Raw genomic sequence first — 17,875 nt, 5'->3', positions numbered from 1 at the left:
TTCGTTAACGGCGATCACCATACCCGAAATATAATGTTTCTACCTCGAAACTTGGAAAGTATTTTCACCCTTTCGATGATAAGTAATTTTGATATGGCCAACGATTAATCGTGTCTCCGGTACAGTTACTCGGTTAGGTACAGTTGAATCGCTTTCTGGTCTAATTGTCACCGTAACGTTTCGTCGATGAAAGTCAACGTCAGACGGCGTAACGAAATCGACAAAGCGTTCGTGGACTAACGGTGTTCCTCTCTATTCTTAGGAGCTGCCGAATTAGGCGGTTACGGTACTGTTATGTTTACCCACGATCGTTAGATACCGAGGAGGACCGTTTTCGACCCGACGCGACACGTACCGCACGAAAGAATTTATGGAAATCAATTTCACCGATCGAACCTTCGATGGCCATCGATCCGATGTAGAAAAGAAAAAGAAAGACGAGGGAATTTTCAAAAGTTTGCATGTATTAAAGATACACAGGATCGGTGCAACTTTCACGTACTTATAAGAGCTAATAGAGACGCGTTAAATGCAATGCATCGACCCAGTCTTACCTCACTTTATCACTTCCAGCCTCGACTTTCTTTCGCTTACTTATTACCTTTCTAACTCGCCACGGCACGCCAGGCTGAATTTCTTCGCGGAAGTTTGACCGTGACGAGGTTAAGATACAGGTAGACGGGGGAAAAGTTTTTTTCTTTCTTTTTTTACGTAACGGTACTAACAGTCGTATAAATGGAAATCGAGTAATTTGATCGATGGAGAATTTAAAAACCGTTTTGTTATCCATTCGGAGGCGACAAATTTTCTTCAACAAAGTGTTCGAGTTTGATTAAGAAACGCGTACCTCGAAGAGAAACTTGGATTACTTTGTGAAATAGAAAATGAATAACGGCGCTGGGAAATAAAGAAGCAAACAATGCAACTAATAGATCACTAATATTCAGAGTCGGGAAAAAGGCTCGAGTCACGTAGCAGTCGTAAATTCGATGTTAACAGAGTTATCGGTTAATTCGAGCGAGGTAACGAGGCGAACCGCTCGAGACAGGAGCGTGAAGGGTTAACGGGCGTAAACGTTAGAGAAGTGTGACAACGATCGTGCCGGAGAAAATCTAACGGTATCGCAGCAGAGAGCTCTCGGCATTAACTCGCCTACATCGAGCCGCGATATTACGTCCTCTCGTTTCGTAATCCTGGTACCTGGTTTCGTAACTGAAACGACTAGCGGTTCGCTACGAGCACCGATCAACGCGTACAACCTATGCACATCGAAAGCGCGAAATTTTCAAACAATTTCCTTTTCCTTTCCGTTTTTCATACCTCTAACGCGAGCTACTTTCTCGATCGACCAATTCCGTGCAACAGTTTTCTCTTTCATTTTCCCCCTTTTTTTTTTTAATTATCTACGATTATCTTGTTTCAACACCCGTGAAATCCTATTGTTCTGGTACGAATTGCTTAGGAATTGCATTTTCCTAATAAGATAAACGTGGTATCGAGTCGAAAACAATTTCTCCGTGTAGGTTTAAAAAAAGAAAAGAAAGTATGGCAGCTCGAGTGAGGGTTCAGCGACACCTGGCCGGGCGATTGTGAAATCGTGTTTTGGTGGTTCCTGCATTCCGGGTCAGGATCCTTGAAGCGGAGCGAAAGACCCAAGTTCAATGCGAGGAGGAAGCGTCGCGTCGCTTGGAAGGTGGCTGTTACCGGGATCCGTAGGCGCCGACCGCCATAATTCTCGCAAGCGAACAGCAACTTTCACGCTACCATTCTCTGTCTTCTTTCCCCTCGATGAGTCGCCGTTTCGTTCGCTCGTGTGGGAAGAAAGTGCACATGTAACACTTACATGACAAGTCAGACCCGTACGTAACGTACAGGCCGTTCTAAAAGGCTCCGTCGCGTTCCGTCATTTCGTCAATGTCAATGCCATTCGCCCGGTGGTCCAACTTCGAAATATTACAATTTACAGCCAAATATATGGTTAAAATAAGTAAGAAAGACGTCGGCATCGTTTGAATTTGATTTTCCGTTTGAAAGACAACGAAGAAAAACCTCGAGGACAGAGCCGTGTTCGAACGTGACTGTTTTCCGGAAGTTTTCCTCAATGCCAGCGGCGATTCTGGAGTTTCGAATGCCAACAGATCACGGCAAGGACATCCGGTATTAGAAAATCAAACTGTAAGAAAACGATGGAATAAATTATCGCGCGTGTAACTCGTTCGAGTTTAAATATTGTTCTTTCGAGCATCGCGACGCGGTAGGAGGTTCCCTCGGATTGTAGAGGAATTTTCGTGAAAATATATGAAATTTTCAGAAACGATCACCAGTGACGTAGCCTCCGCACGCAGTTGCCCCGCTGTTAATCGATTCCAGGAGCGTAGCCGAGTGCTCCACTTTGGTATTTTTAAACTGTCCTCCTCTCACCGCCCTTCCGGTCCGTTCTTCGTCGCCTCCAAGCTATCTAGCCACTTCTTTCGGTCTACTTTCTGTACACTGGTAGGTACTCGTAACCACGGGTGGGGAAACGGTCCGGTAAATATTTACAGTTAACATGGTTACATAATAAGCGTGCTGAGGCGAGTATACGCGTGTGGACGGCGCGAGATCACGCGGCTTGATAACGGGCCGTCACCTGGCCAGCCTCGATTCCCCGCCCGGAAACAGCTGGTCCCATCATTTTCTTCCAATTTTCCAACTACCGAAATAACCCTGCTTCTCCGTTTCTTCTTGAAACGAGAAGATCTGCCGTGCGTACTGAAGCGATTTCTGTCTACACGTGAATCGTTTGTAACGGATCGTTCAGGTATATCAAAGTTTCCATTTCATAGTAATTATTTTCAAACCTCCAAATACATATTGAATTTAAATGTCTCTGATACTTTATTGTAGTATTAGTGTTTGCGTTTGAAAGGGGATACAATGGTATAATTAAAGTCGTTAGGGTGGCGTGTTAACTTGGTCCGAGCTAAAATGATTCTGTTATCCTCGTTAAAGAGCACCTTTGTGCGAAAGATAGGTCTAATTATATATCTAGAAAAGACTATATTATATTGTGTTCCAATCTCGGGATAATAGAAATAAATTATAGGAGTAGCAAAAGCAGCAAGTAGATGTCTGGATATCATCCTCGTTCTTCATCGATTCCTACATATCGCCTCCAATCCTCTCAACTCGCTACAAGAACATCGTTCAAAGCCGAACGAAGAGAAAAAGAAATTCGCGTCCATCAATCCCTATCAATCCTCCGAATGACTTAATAGCTACCTGTCGGCGAGTAAAAACCGTCGGTGAAAGAAGAAAATGATGCGCTCGGGGATAAAAAACGAGAAGAGAGTGTTGCGAACCGATCGAGCAGACCGTGATATATCCTTGACAGTCTGGCAAGGACCGTCGCCGTAGCCTTCCGTTCTGACGGGACAAATAGCCAGGGAAAAAAGTCGATGACGAAGGAAACGGTGTGCAAACCCTGCTGCAGGCTCTGCTCCGGCCCGTGGATTTACCTGGCGCGATAACTCAAGGTACGCAAGGCCGTAAGCTGTTACACGTAATGCGCATAACGCGTTGCGTGGACCCCGACTACTCGTTTCTTCCTTCACAATTTACACGTTTCTATACGCGTCGGTGCTCGTGCACTGGTGCAAGTGACGGTGTCTCTTAGCTAGTTAGAGGTCCTTGAGTTATGTAAAAGCCAATCGGCAAGCGATCCTTGCATTTCCCTCAACCTCCAACGTTTAGACGGACTTCCGGGTTGGAGGACAAAGAGGACTGACCTCTGTTAGCTTGAAAACGGAAAAACCTAGCGTCGCGTCGAGTCGATCGAGCGACCTTGATTCGAGAAAACGTCGAAGAAAGGCCCGGTATTCGGTTACAGAAAACCGGGGGAACGTCGTTTGCATAATAACGAGAACAATTCTAACGGTCCCTCGTTCTACATAGAATCGGGATCGATCGCGGCGACACGCAGCCTTTCGATCGTTTACAGTTTACAGCGTACGGTAAAGGCGGGATAGTCGGTGGAAAAACGAGGCTGAAAACGCATGCGAGCATCGGGTTAATCGATCGGTCGCACGAGACTTACCACTTACCGTCCGCTATTACATAGCAGGAATCGTGTCACGGATCGTTTGTAATAAATAAAATATTTATATCCGCTGGTCGATCGACATCCTCGCAATTTCCTAACGATCGCTAAGCGTTGCTCTCTCGAGCTCGTAATCGTTTTGCTCGAGCAAGGAACGGCTAAAGGATCGCCGTTACGCAATCCCGGAAAATGCCGCCCGATAACCCTGGCTTCTCTATGGAAATTTCGACCATGAAACGTGGTAAGAATCGTTAACGAGTTCTTATCTAAACGATCAAACGCGTCGTGCCCATATTACCTGGTCAAAGGTGATCAAATATCAGGGACAAAGTTCTCTTATCCGCCACTGGTGATCCTGTTTTACATGCCAGCCAATCGTTAGCCAATATTCGTTTCCTTTTATTTGTCTTACTATGTATTTAGGAAAATGGTGCAGAATTCAGAATTTCGATGGCGATCGATTGATGGAAAGTGGGTGGTAAATGGCGAGGGGTTGAAACTTTGCGACCCACTGACCCATTTATTAACGAAAAGCATTATCAAACAGCTTACTCGGAAAACGTTGTAGATTCATTTGGAACGAAGATAAAGATTCGTGCAAAGAAGATGCGTGACGTTCGCGGAAACGTGGTTTCAACGCGAAACACTGTAGATATTTATATTCTCAATGCCAAATGTGCCGTGTATTCTTATGTACGAATCGCTTCTGTCGTCGTTTCCTGTTGCTTGTGTAACAGTTACGCTTGAATATAAAACGCTTGGAAATGAACGGCCGTGAATACAAAAAAGCCGCGGGTTCAGCGATTGTAATAGCCGCTCGATAAGCAACGACAGCTCGTTTATCAACGCTTCCATGCCATACATTTTATTAGCAAGAATAATTGCTAATGATACTAAGTGTTACTTCCGTTTTCTTTCTCTAATACCGATCATTTATTCTTTTATAATTAAAACTGTCGACTAATTATTGTAATTGAGTGATTAACAGGAGAGTACACATGTGCGGCTGGCACAGTAGACACGCTTCAATACGAATTATCAGGAATACTCTGAATGCCATTGACCCATCAAAAAGTAATTTTCTAATGTTTCAAATTAACCCTACAATTTTATTTTTCTTCATTTTCCTCGGTAACGATCGTTCTGTTAACAATTCTCGACACGGCGAAGAGCCTTTGCAGTTTATAAAAATATGAATAATTGAAGCTCCGAACGAGTGGAAAGAAAGTCAAGGCTCTTCTTTATTTAAACGGAAATTAAAAAGGAAATAAAGAATAGGAGGATTACTATTCTAAACGTCTCTGCCGGTAGTCCTTCTGTAAAAGAGTCTGCACGCGATAAATCAAGCTCGAGATTCAAGGTAAATCCTCGACGAGGAGGATCGTCGGTGAACACTAGCCGAGGGTGGCGATGTTTTTCATCCATTCTCGGGCTCGCCCTGGCCCGGATACGTTCCACGATGTCCCACATTTCGCGGCACGATGCTCACCACGATCTGGAGCAAAGGTGAGACCTCTTTTAGAGAACAGTCTCGTAATCGCGAGAGGTGGATTGCTCCTCTTTCGCGGCCGTTACCGTTAACGCGTTCGCTACCATATCGTAGCGATAATGCACGCGTTACGATTAGGATAATCCTGTAACGATGATAATAACTTCGATCGATGATATTTAACGCGATAATACCAGCCGGGTTGCGTAACAATGGCCGACACGTTTCGAAGGAAAGATGGTCCGGTAACGGTCGAAATATCGGGATAGGATTAGATCGGTGTGGGTGAACGGGTTGTTTATCGATCTACAGAGGGATCGGTAATGAATCGAAACGAGTCGTGGTCGATAACGGTAAAATTTGCCCCGTTACACTGGTCGAACAACAATAACGCCAACGTCGATCGGTAATTGATCCTCTCGTTCGGCTCCACGGCGATCGATGACGATTCTCGATCCCGTGGGAGTTTCTGAATTAAATGCTCGAGTCACTGACTCTACCGAATGTCGTACAGTTCGCAGACGACCAGGCGTTGTCGCCGATCTTCGGTGGATCGTTGCAGTTCGAAGCGATTGATTTGGAATCGTCTCTTTAACGCGTTGATCTTCTCTTCGATCTATATAATTAACCCAAAGCCTTTGCAACGATAACGATAAGAAGATGGGATGAAAATGTGACGATTAATCGGGTGTATTCGGAGACGATCATAAATCAAATATATATCGGAGAGTAGCTGAAACGCTTTGTGGTTTACGTAATACGCGCGATGGTACGCGGCAACGTCAATTAATACCGTATTACGAAATCGTTGGCTATTTGCATCACACGGACGTTGCCCATCTGTGTCTAGGCCTCCCAGCCTTCTGCACTTTATTCAAAGACATTCGTTATTCTTGCTACGCTGATTACGGGTTGCACAATTCGCGCTCGCGAAGTATATCCGACGAAGGATCTTCGTCTTTTCGGGAACGTTGTAAATTTATCGAAACTTTAAACAATTCAGGGAACAAAGTTATGCTTCGATTGTAAAGATTAATTAGTGAAATTAGCGAAGCGTTTAAGAGCTTTCGAGTTGACGGATAAATATAGGAAATGAATCGACAATTGAATCGAATCGAATAGAATCGTTTCCGGTTTATAAGTTGAATTCTCCTTACGTGGGCTGTCCGGGCTCTGAAAGAGGATTCGATTCGAATCACAATTAAGGTGGTCGAAAATGTTATTTAAACTTGAATTAAACGTATCAATCGAGATTGCTATAAATAATTTGAAAAAACCGCTCGAATGGTACTACATTTAGATCGAAGAATTTCGAGCCCCTTCTAACGTTATGTTCCTACTTGGTGTTTATTTTCTAATCGTAAAACACAGCTTGTACTACAAGGCCGCTAAAATTGACTTGCATGAGTGTCCTTGCTCGAACCATTAATAACGGGATAATTCTTTTTTTCTTTCCGCAGAAATAGATAAACAAAATAATCATATGTTCGACACTAATAATTCTACGGGACTCGTTACGAAAACGCGGTTGTAATCGCCACCGAGGAGAGAATCCTTTGCGTAACCGATAATTGAATACTCGTATAATTTTACATAAACAAAGACGATACACGAGTATTTTACTTGTGTTTATTCGCTGAAGGTCTTAGAAAAAGGTTAATAACGCGAGAACAGAATATTTTTCATTCTAATCATAATCCTTCCTCTAACGAGTCTATAATTTCCATGGATTAAATCACGCTTGATTGTCTCATCGTTTCAGCTTCAACGTTTCTCGTTAACTCTGACATAACTATGCTTTGACTTTTCGGGGTCATCGAAGATTTATCGAGATTTTTATTTAATCATCGTTCATAACTCTAGGTTGGAAAATATTTTGAAAGCAACGGAGAATGTTCTTCAAAGGGGTTGAAATTCGACGAAAGGTTATTTCTCTTACTCGAGACGATAATTTGAGCGGACACTTATTTTTTTACCGTACACTTTCGTTGTACATCATGAAAATCCGGCTTGCTCGTCTCGTCTCGGTCCGCCTCATCTTCGTCAGCGCGCGGTTTAAAGCGTGACCCGCAAAAAGGCTCGTCGCGAACGGAAGAAAAAGGGCTGCCGGGGTAAAAATAATATTTCGCGGACGTCATTAACTGGCGACGAAAATACGGTGACGAGGGGCATCGTCTAAGAGACGCGACGGACGGATAAATCACGACAGCTTCGCAGCTAAGTCGCCTGCAAACCGGGGCCAGACAAAAATCGTAAAAAAGTTCGAAGAACGAACCGAAACACCCACAGGATTTGCACTTGCTCGCGAAGTAGCGTTTCTAAAAAGGGAAAAAAAAGAATCACGCCTTTATACTCGAGTTTAATATTAATTTGTTGCATATCACATCGGATATCTGAGTAACATAAAATGGCACTTGCGGTACAATTGAAATCAGTTTGAAGCTTAAGGTTTTAAATTCGACGGTTTAGCGAAATATTTCTTTGATAATTGGTTTACTTTAATCCGGAAGAGGGCAAACGACGATGGATAATGATGGAAAATATTTCCACGAAAGGAAGCTCTCTTTCAGAGACGAATGAAGTTTGCGACCAAGATTCTGTTCCCCTGGCAGAAATCTACCAAGATTAAAAGTCGGATTCCGATGACATACAGCGGGCAAATGCGCTGTCAAGGAGGGAAACGTTTCAAAAGGAGCAAGTAGAAAATTCTTAGCGCATTTCTTCGTCCGACAAGCCTCTTCATCCCTTTCGCCGACTCTTTAAACCAGTCGAGCTTCCGTGTGTCTTATTAACTTTAGACGTGAATTATCCCCTCTAAACCGACCCTACGTGGATTATAAATAACCCGGACAGAAAATGTAACGTTAATACGAAGAAATAAAAATACAAAATACTCGGTATAAAACGAAAAGAAATATTTCGACGCTTGTTCCGTTAATCGTCGAGGATGCTGATCAAGGATATTTCCCAGCTAATCAGCAGGTGGGGTCACGCGACGAAGCAGGTGCGCGAAGAATCGTGAGGCGGTGTTGGAACACGCGTTGTCGCCGATGCGTACGAAGCGTAGGCATTTAGCGTGATGTAAGCGTAATCGGAAGAAGACCTTGCGAGTCGCGTGACTCGTGCCGAGGATTCTGCGAGATATCCTCTTCTTGGTACCGATTGCGATACCGCGATGAAATTTCTTTTCTTCAAACCTCCTACCTTACCGAGTCGATTCCCTTGGTCAAAGATGAACGATCGATGTTCGAAGGTAAGCTTTCCAGCTGAAAAATAAAAGATATCGAAGAGAAAAGAACGATCAAGGTCCGCTGTGGCGATAACTAGGTGTCCTTCGTGATCCGATCCTCAGGGTCGTCGATTTTTTCCGTCTGGCCCGAACTCGATCGTAATTTACATCAAGTTTCACCGATAATTTGCGTTTATCAAGACATTTGCCAACATCTGTTTCTAATTGAACAAAGTATACCGGCAACGTGTATATTTGAAAGTGTCGTAGATCATGCTTAGATAACGAGAGTCGATTTAGTCATCGAACGAGCGTCGTAGAGGATTTCCAATCGGGCAAACGTTTCCTCGATCGATCCAAATTCGGGCAAGCACGTGGAGGTAAGGTGTAGAGATCGGCATATACAGGAAGCAACGAGGAGACGAGAACGGTGCCAAAGGCGAGTTCGGCCTTGCACGATCACTCGAATGGAAGGCGTCACGTGCGGGATAAACGAGCCTGTTGTCGTAGGTCGGCAACGATCATCGCCGCTGTGATTTATTCGTCGAGCGTCGAAAGAGAGGAACGCGGATAAGAAGGATAGTGAAGTCGCGAGTTGCGGAGGACGAGAGAACCCAACGACCACCAAGCGACGCGACCGGGGGAAATTAATTTCCACTGGCCTATTTATATCGATCGGCCTCCCGTGAGAAGAGGCTGCGTAACCGTTTCCTATAATGCCGCTCGTTGTATAACGATCACGTTTTCTTTTTTTTTTGTTAATTTTTCTTACCGAAGGCGTGTACCTAATCAGTCGATCGATCGAATCAGCTCTGTTTAGAATTTATCCAAATTTCCAGAATGGAAATAAAATACGGGCGTTAAAATTAATCTGAAATTTGATTATACCGGTCTTACTAGTAACTCCTATGACGATTATCGGTAATCTATTCTAGAAATTTAATTAGATTAAATGATTAGGAAATTAGGAAAGAAAGATTAGAATGCTTCCATATCAGTGGTCAGACAAGGGATAAAGGTTACCGTTTGTTTTGCATCAGACTTTAATTCGATGGATGAATTGTCTTATCTCGTTCACTCGAATCCTCGAATCGATAAGTGATATCGGTGGTCGTGCTTGATCGCAGCAGCACCTGTCGATGGGTCGTACGCGCGTAATTCTCGTGCGTGATGTTGTGTAACCCTCACGTTTCCCTTGCTCACGTGCCAGCCTACCTGTAATCAGTCATCGAGTGTAATTATCAACGATGCAACAATGTCGTCGTGGCCGCGTACAATGTTTCGCTACGCTGCGCTGTGTCTTCATTTACGATCAGTTGGAAAAGCTGGAAAGCTCTTGAGACTATGCTATCGACGAGAAGTAGTATCGTTACTATAACAGTAGAAGTACTTATCGAGAGTACTTATGTAATTGAAAGTAAGCGAACGACGTTGCGTAGTCACGTGTCGGAGTTGCTGCGTGCTTTTACAACGGATCGTGATCAGTGGGAAGACAAAGGGTCCATCGCGACGGATTCTTCGTCTTTCACATTGATCGCAAGTTATATCGGCGTTGAACAATTTATCCTTTGATTTTGATCGCGACAGACTTAGAATTCTGATTTCTTTTCATCCCTCGAAAGTATGCTCGAACGTTCATTTTCAAGTTCCAAAAACAAGGGATAGCCCTTTCGTCTGTCTAGTTAAAGACCACTCATGTGAGAAATTATTTGAAGCAAACGACAAAGCAGGAAGATACGTCAATTTTATTTAGAAAACAATAAAGTTCGTAGGGTTAGAACAGAACGAAATATCCCGAAAAGGCTGAATGTAGACAAGATATACGGAAATCTCTGTCGAAAACAGTACTGTCAGTTCGATGGTTCGATTCTAAAGAGAAGCAACCAGTAACCCCGACCCCAAGCCAGATTTAACCGACGATTAGAATAGAATCTCTGTGAACAATCGATCGAGTCACGAAGCATAGTCATCGTCATCCTCGTGAATCATTCTAACGTCTTCGAGTTCCACGTGACCGAGGGATTATCGACGTGTCTCGCGGGTAAAAACGTTAGCATATTACGGGGCCGCGAGTTGCGTAAACGTTTAGCTCGCATAACCAACCAGGCTGTGTCACGTTTCGGTCATGAAGAAGGGAACGCGACGATAACGAAGGTTCGTCGTTTGAATTAACGAGGCCGACACGTGACTTAACCGAAGTACGGATGCGTTCGCGGTTTCCTTGGAAATTCACCCGTCGATTCTTATCCTCGTGACCGCGAATAACGCGATCGCGTCCAAGCGTTTCTAAGCGATATCCAGTCTTGTTCGCTAGCCGCGTTCATCTCGAATCTCGGTTGATTCAAGAGACGCGTTTTCCTCTCGGAGAAAACGTCATCGGCCTCTGACGCCAGATACAACGACAATAGTTTATCCGTACGGGTCGATGCTCGGAATAAAATAGAGAAAAGAAGAACGAGAAGTCTTTTTTTCCCTGGATTTGCAGCCAAGAGCAGATGCGTTTTCACCCTTCTGTTCCTAATCAATTTTTCCTCGTCCCAAGGAACATCGAACCCGCGTCCTCTGCATCAACAGAGTGAAAAGACCGAGACAAAGACTCGAGGCGACCGGAAACGAGACAGTTTGAAATTCTCCGCTGAACTTTCCCGTTCCGCGAACGCCAACGCCATCCGATTTAAATCTTACAGCGGTGCACGTCAGGAATAAAATGTGTCTAGGATCGATAATTAGAGAATCGCTATTAAGAATTGTCGGTTCTCTCTTAATTTTCGCGTGATTTTTGTTTTCTTCGAAAATCCCACGGGCAAAATTTCTATATTTAAACGACCGAGACGGCATTGATACTATATTGCTAACGGGAAAGGTAAATAACGATTGCGCAACGTGACGCAATCGTTATCGGCCGTGAGAACCGTGAAAAGGATTCCAAGTGAACTTCGATTAAGGTCCAGGTAAGGTTCATTGATCGATCATCGAACGAAGTTCCAGCGAAAAAAAGGAAGATGAATTTCAAAAGACAAAGGATAAATTGCTTTTGTAATTTCTGATCGAACGCCTAATACGCGATGCCGATTGGTTCGACGACCGAACGATGTATGCTCTTATCAAAACAGCACCGGGGTATTTTCGCGTTACCGCAGTCTAGACTTTTGTTAAACAAACACGTCGTCGCAACCGGCTGGTATATCGGTGCGAAAAAAGCAACGCTAGCGTCGTTTATTCGCGTTCGATTCTCCGGAAAACGTCTGCTCGTCATGACAGCTTTGAAAATTGATCGAACTTTGTTACCAAGAAAATAAATAGACGGATCGATTTCGATCGACGATAGCCATTCAGCCATCTTTAACCATGACCTTTCTTTTTTCAACACGTATTATTATTATTTTTTTCAACGTACGAAGAAGTTACGATCGATCATTTCCCATCGATCGGAGACTCGAGCATTCTCCTCGCGAAGGACTCGCGCGGCTAATTAGGATACAGCCTGGTTGTAAGTACGCGCGACCAATTAACTAGTTAGGAATAAATTACCGCTTTTACCTGGCGTGCGGTTACGTAAGCCTGTTACCAAGACTAACTGTACCTCACGGCACAAGATATCATTACCACGACGATATGTATTTCTCTTTGCTTTACGTCATCGCCGCGATTAGGACACCGCCAGCTACATGCCGGGCCATTTTTTCAAATGAAATTCGGATTCATTTTATTGCCTTATTCCGGTGATGTCGATGACTGTTTCGCTTTGAACTTGAACATTTTTGTGATAACGGAACCTTGACTAAAGATTAAGTTCGAGGTTAATTTCTTCGTTTCTATTTAGTTCTATAATCTCTGAAAGCTGAATTTTCAAATTTACACCAGTTAAATTAATTATTATATTTCTCCAGAGAACGTTCCAAGATCGAGGGTTAATACGATACAGATTATAAAAGAGAAAGAAAGACTACGGATTTGTTAACGTTACTTTTAATTCCCCCCCCCCCTTTATTTGCAATCTTATCATATCGTCTGTAATAAAAAGACGATTTCTTGTTGATCGATCGCAGGGAACTATCTCTAAAATCAAGATTCCTCTTCTTATTCCATTTTTATTTCTACTTCTACTTTGCATTCAGCAATCGTTTCTGTGCAGACGAAAATGCAGACGCTTGTCTGGTTTTCGAAAAAAAAAGAGAAGGAGAGAAAAGAAATGAAGGCAACCCGTCGTCTCTGTTTACACGAACAAAGGTCAAGCGAGGAATCCAAAACTTGAAACAATACGATCTCTCAGCGAGATAACTATCGAATACTTCAACAAAACAATTTCGTTGAAATAAATAAAATGTTGCTTCTGATGAAACATCGATTTCATTCGGTTGTATTAAATGAATGCAAAAATTCGAAGAAATCCTAAAATTATATAAGAAAGCTCGGGCGAAAAAAGTTGATGTTACGAAGGAATTTTGCTCTCTCGATGTGTTCTAAAATTTTATTTCATTCTTCGTTCGTTCGATCGATAGATCGTTTTATAATCGATCCTCTCGTTTGGCTAACTATATTTAACTCGGCCGCTATTATGCATACAGTTACATCACGTCGCGATTAAAATAGCAAATCCGCGAAGTTCACGCTCGTAGCTGGCAACGCGAAGCACAGCTGCACCGTAATCGTGATAACGTTATCACTGCTCGGACTATGTCTGCAAATATATTTGCGCCGTTAAGTGCAACCTCGTGCTGCATTATTATTCGTCTTGTTACTCGGTTCCCCTCCTCGTACCACGCTCTAAACGATACATCTGTCCTTTGCTTCCTCGAATATTTTTCGTTTCTCATCCGTTTTATCGCTTTTAATCCCTCCGACTTCGACTCGCGAATTTTTCCACGAAACGGATATCTTGTCTCGATCGAAAGTACTTTGAGTAAAAATATCTAAGTACCGGACGTTTTTTTAGATAACGTTGGCCGTTAAGGAAGGTCAGTTGTGACTCTTTGTACATAATAAAGAAATTAAATTCGATAATGTTTATATTGATTGATGGACCTGTTGCAAACGAAATGGATAAACAGTATTTTTCTGGCGAGTGTTTATTACCGTATCTTCGTTTGCAATCGGGTAAATATAAATTTAATTACGCTAGTGATCAATGCATTTAATTATTACCGCTGACGCAGAAGATTGTTGTAATTGAACGATAAGTACAGCGTGTATGAATTTTGGAAAATCCGTCTTCGATTTGGAAATTTGCTTGAAAAACACTTAAAATCTTTTGCATTGGAAAAAAAAAAATATGTTGCCTCCGGCTTTGTTCGCGAACATTGTTTGCGTACGACTTTAATCACGTGTGTCATTATTCTTCTTTATTTACGCAAATTTGATGGTCGGTTGCGCAACACGTTTATTGTTTACAATGAGCCGATGACGTTGCTATCTTTTTTTTTTGCCGTTGTCTATATTTTCGACGTATTCAGATGTAACTGACCTTGCCGTACGATATATCGTGACTTTGTCTTTCAAGATTTCAACTCGTCATTCTTATTTCCAAAACATTATTCAACAATATTGTTGCTCCGGACTCATCTAACATTTCCTTCTATCCTTCATTCGCATATCTGCGTAACTAATTACGTCGTTTAACTCATTAATGACCGCACAGAGAAAACATGAAATTTAGTTTATCATCTTGTATTGCGCGAAATTGCGACTCGCTCCGAGTACCAAGACAGCACTCGATAATGGCGAACAAACGAGAGTGTTATTCATTGTATGGCCTTCGCGTGATCGGTTATCGTGGCAGTCTAACTGAATCAAAAAAAAAACATTCGACCATACAGGCTGTGGACCAGTGAAAAATAAAACGCGTTTCATCGTTTAAACGAACCGTTTCCGGTCGTCACTTTTCCAGACGTTGCAGATTTTCTTTTAGCTTTCATCTTCGTCCTGTTATCAATCAATCTTCTTTAGATCTTGTTTCATTCGGATTTATGTCTCGTTCAGTCTTATACGGGCAACTTATCGGAGGTAACAGATTCAAACTTGAAAAGAGAATTCTTCTGGACAAATTCCAGCGATCCTCCCGCCGCGCCGTGTGGGGTACACCGGAAGCGCAAATACGGTTGATCGTTAACATTCATTGAATCGTTTTCTGCGCACCGTCCCGCGGAGGGGTCGATTCTGTTATCAAGTCACCGTCTGGCAGCCCGTTGTGCGTCGCAGGATACGTCAATAACATCGTAAAATCCCGACCTACCTCCACGGATCGAGAGGAATTGGTCGGTTACGATGCGCAAAACGTTCTTGTTACTTACACGCGACTACTCACCGAGTACAATCGCGAGCAACGAGGACTTGTACCGAGACAGAAAGCGCACCGAGTTGCGACGAGCAGGTACCATGGGACCACCGTCGGTCTTAGGGGCGGGGCCACGGGCTACCCCCACCTTCGTCCTCGCACGAATAGTATTACAACGCGTCAGGTGCCTTCCCCCTCCACATTCCCTTTAACCGAGAGAACGTCATTGCCCGTAAGTGTACAATTCATTTTCGCGTTCCCAGTTGAAGTTTCGATAGCTTTCCAAGCTGATAGTCTCGACGTTCTTTATTCTCTGACAAGTGCACGCCTTTCCTTGTCAACTGCGATGCTCTGCTGCAACTTCAAACCCGGCTACCTAAGTCGAAAACACGATGACGCGATTAAAAAGCTTATTAACATTGTTCCGTCCTCTCGGTCAAAACAAGACCAAGTTCCACGTCGTTCATCTCTGCCCAGGTGTGTAAACAGTTGGCTGAACTGTTTACACACTGACATTTCGCGAAACGAGCGATTTCTGTGCCGTGATGTCAGTCACGACGATCTTCTTTCCATGCGAGATCCCAACATTCCGCGAATTTCGCTACACTTTAACCAATGTTCAGCAGAAATTGTTGTACGCATCGAATGGATATCGATGATCATTATGCAGTCTGTTTCGGTGTCATTGAAGAATATAGAGCTTTGACTCTAGCTGAACTATACGCAATATTTATAGATTCTCTAAGGCAACCTCGTTCAACGATTACAGTAACTGTTTAAGTTGAAACGACAGCTTCCTGTGCCAAATCAAACTTCGACCAGCTAGAACTGTAAACCAGCAAAACTCTTTATCCTCGACATACTTTTTTAATAGCTCTGCTCCAAGCAAATAGATTAGGTTATGATAAACATCTTTGGAACAAAAATACAATTGTTCAAGCGTTAAAGAGATACCTTCTTGGTAATATTTATTAAACGATTGTATCCGTTGAAATCGAAAGAAAAATGAGGGGATCGAGCGAGGATAGACACAGTCCTGCATCGAACGTGCCATTCGCTCATTAAATCTCTTACGGTTTCGGTTACGTAACGAGCTTGAATTCTGACATAATACGCTCGGCTCAACACGTGTACCCGCCTCGAACTTTTACTATCCGCTCGGTGGACAAGCTTGGGAAATCCTAGAACCGCTCGCAGCCTCTGTTAATTAGACATCCAGCCTGGAAAAGAGAGGAAAAAAATCGCTTTCTATCCTCGATATTCCTGATCGATCCGATCGATACGGAATTGCGAGAATTTCACGCGAGTTGTTGACGAAAATTCTTTGCCTGTGACGGGGAAATAAAATCGACGAGTCGACTAAATGATTTGCATAGAAAAACAGAAATTAATTCTTTTGATACGCTCATTGGCAAATTGAATGCAAAAAATGCTTCAATAGACAAGACACAGAGCACTGTACCTTGGTGTTTGTATGGATAAACGGACATTCAATCTGTTGGTAATTATATCAGAATAAGAAGGAAAAAAAGCTTAATCGCGATCAGAGAAGAAAACGAAGGTTTTGCTGAATGTTTTCAACCAGCGAAATCGAGGTCGATACGATCGAGGTTACACGATGACCAGCCTCGAACCAAGGAAGTCGTTGTTGAACGTTGATTGCGAAGACGCTAATAAATGAAGTCAATTGAACTATCGTGTTGATATCGTGCGAAACATGATGGAGAAACAACTAATTAATTTTTTGTCACAGCATATCGTTATGTAGAATAAGTTCCTGATAAAATTGTTATTTTCACTGAAAATGAAAAAAAAAATCAACAATATTTAGTTACCAAAAGGTCAAGATAACATTTGTGCGCGAAGAAAAACACTTAGTTCTTTGTTAGCGTTACTGAAAGATTGTTAGTATTGTTTAAAGTATAATACAGATGAAATATGAAATGTCTGGAAATGAAGATAGAAAATGGCTGGATTAAGAAAGGTAACCGGCCGACTTTTCAGCTGCGATTCAGCGGGGTCAAGGTGCAAAGGATTCGATATACCGATTTCTCAATATCTCGCGAAGCCTTATGTAATAGCATAACTGCTCGATTGCAGTAATTCACCTTGCTTTATATACCTGTGTGTTTATATCTGCAATACACGTTAAAAGTGTTCGCTTGCAGAATCCGAGTGCTAATAGAACGTAAAGGAAAACTTTGATGCAACTTGGTAGTATCCTTATAAATTGAATAAATTTTATTGAACAATTATTATACAGAGTGGGCCACGCAATTATTAGCGCATTCACGAAAAAATGTCAAAAGAGAAAGATAACTTCTTGGGTCAGAAGATGTCCATTTGATTGGCTGCATTTAGCTGGAGATACTGACGTATTGCGTGGCCCACCCTGAATATTGGAGTTGCGTATTTGCTCAACATTTTAATGAACGATCGAAGGAACAGAAGTTCGAAAAGTTTATTTATATTTTTCACCTTTCATCGAAAGAATCGTCGAGGTATGGACCTTCTCCGTTCCCCTTGGCCGATTTTGTCCGGCGATCGAAGAAACCACGAGTATGCCCTTGCGAAATTCTCGGCCCGCGGGTTCGCGTTACACTTTATTATCGCTTCTCGTCTCTGTTCCGCGATGCAACTTCGATGCCGCCTCCTCGGCCATGCTCCGTGCTCTCGGTCTGCTCCAGAAACCTACTTTTTCGAGTCAGCGGTGGCAATGCCAGCCTCCGTTTTCTCGGTTATCTTTCTCGCGTGTCACGAGCTCTCTGTTACGTGAACCGACTTATTGCTTTTGCGTTCAACCAG

The 17,875-nt window shown here is 42.9% G+C and overlaps 1 protein-coding gene and 1 long non-coding RNA gene across 2 annotated transcripts in view; one reads left to right on the top strand and one right to left on the bottom strand.

The window, feature by feature from the left end:
- LOC114872453 (caveolin-3-like) overlaps positions 1 to 17,875 on the top strand; it is a 191,649-nt gene that overhangs the window by 76,689 nt on the left and 97,085 nt on the right. The window lies entirely within an intron of this gene.
- LOC123988339 lies at positions 5,522 to 17,751 on the bottom strand. The gene is made up of 3 exons (XR_006829934.1): positions 17,549 to 17,751; positions 9,820 to 10,011; positions 5,522 to 5,573 (listed from the first exon to the last, which is right to left on the bottom strand). It is a non-coding gene; the product is annotated as an uncharacterized LOC123988339 (long non-coding RNA).

This window comes from Osmia bicornis, chromosome 11 (assembly GCF_907164935.1).
Source record: "Osmia bicornis bicornis chromosome 11, iOsmBic2.1, whole genome shotgun sequence".
Taxonomy (NCBI): Eukaryota; Metazoa; Arthropoda; class Insecta; order Hymenoptera; family Megachilidae; genus Osmia; species Osmia bicornis.
Note: the sequence above shows the minus strand (reverse complement) of the source record. Positions and strands in the feature narration are given on the sequence as shown.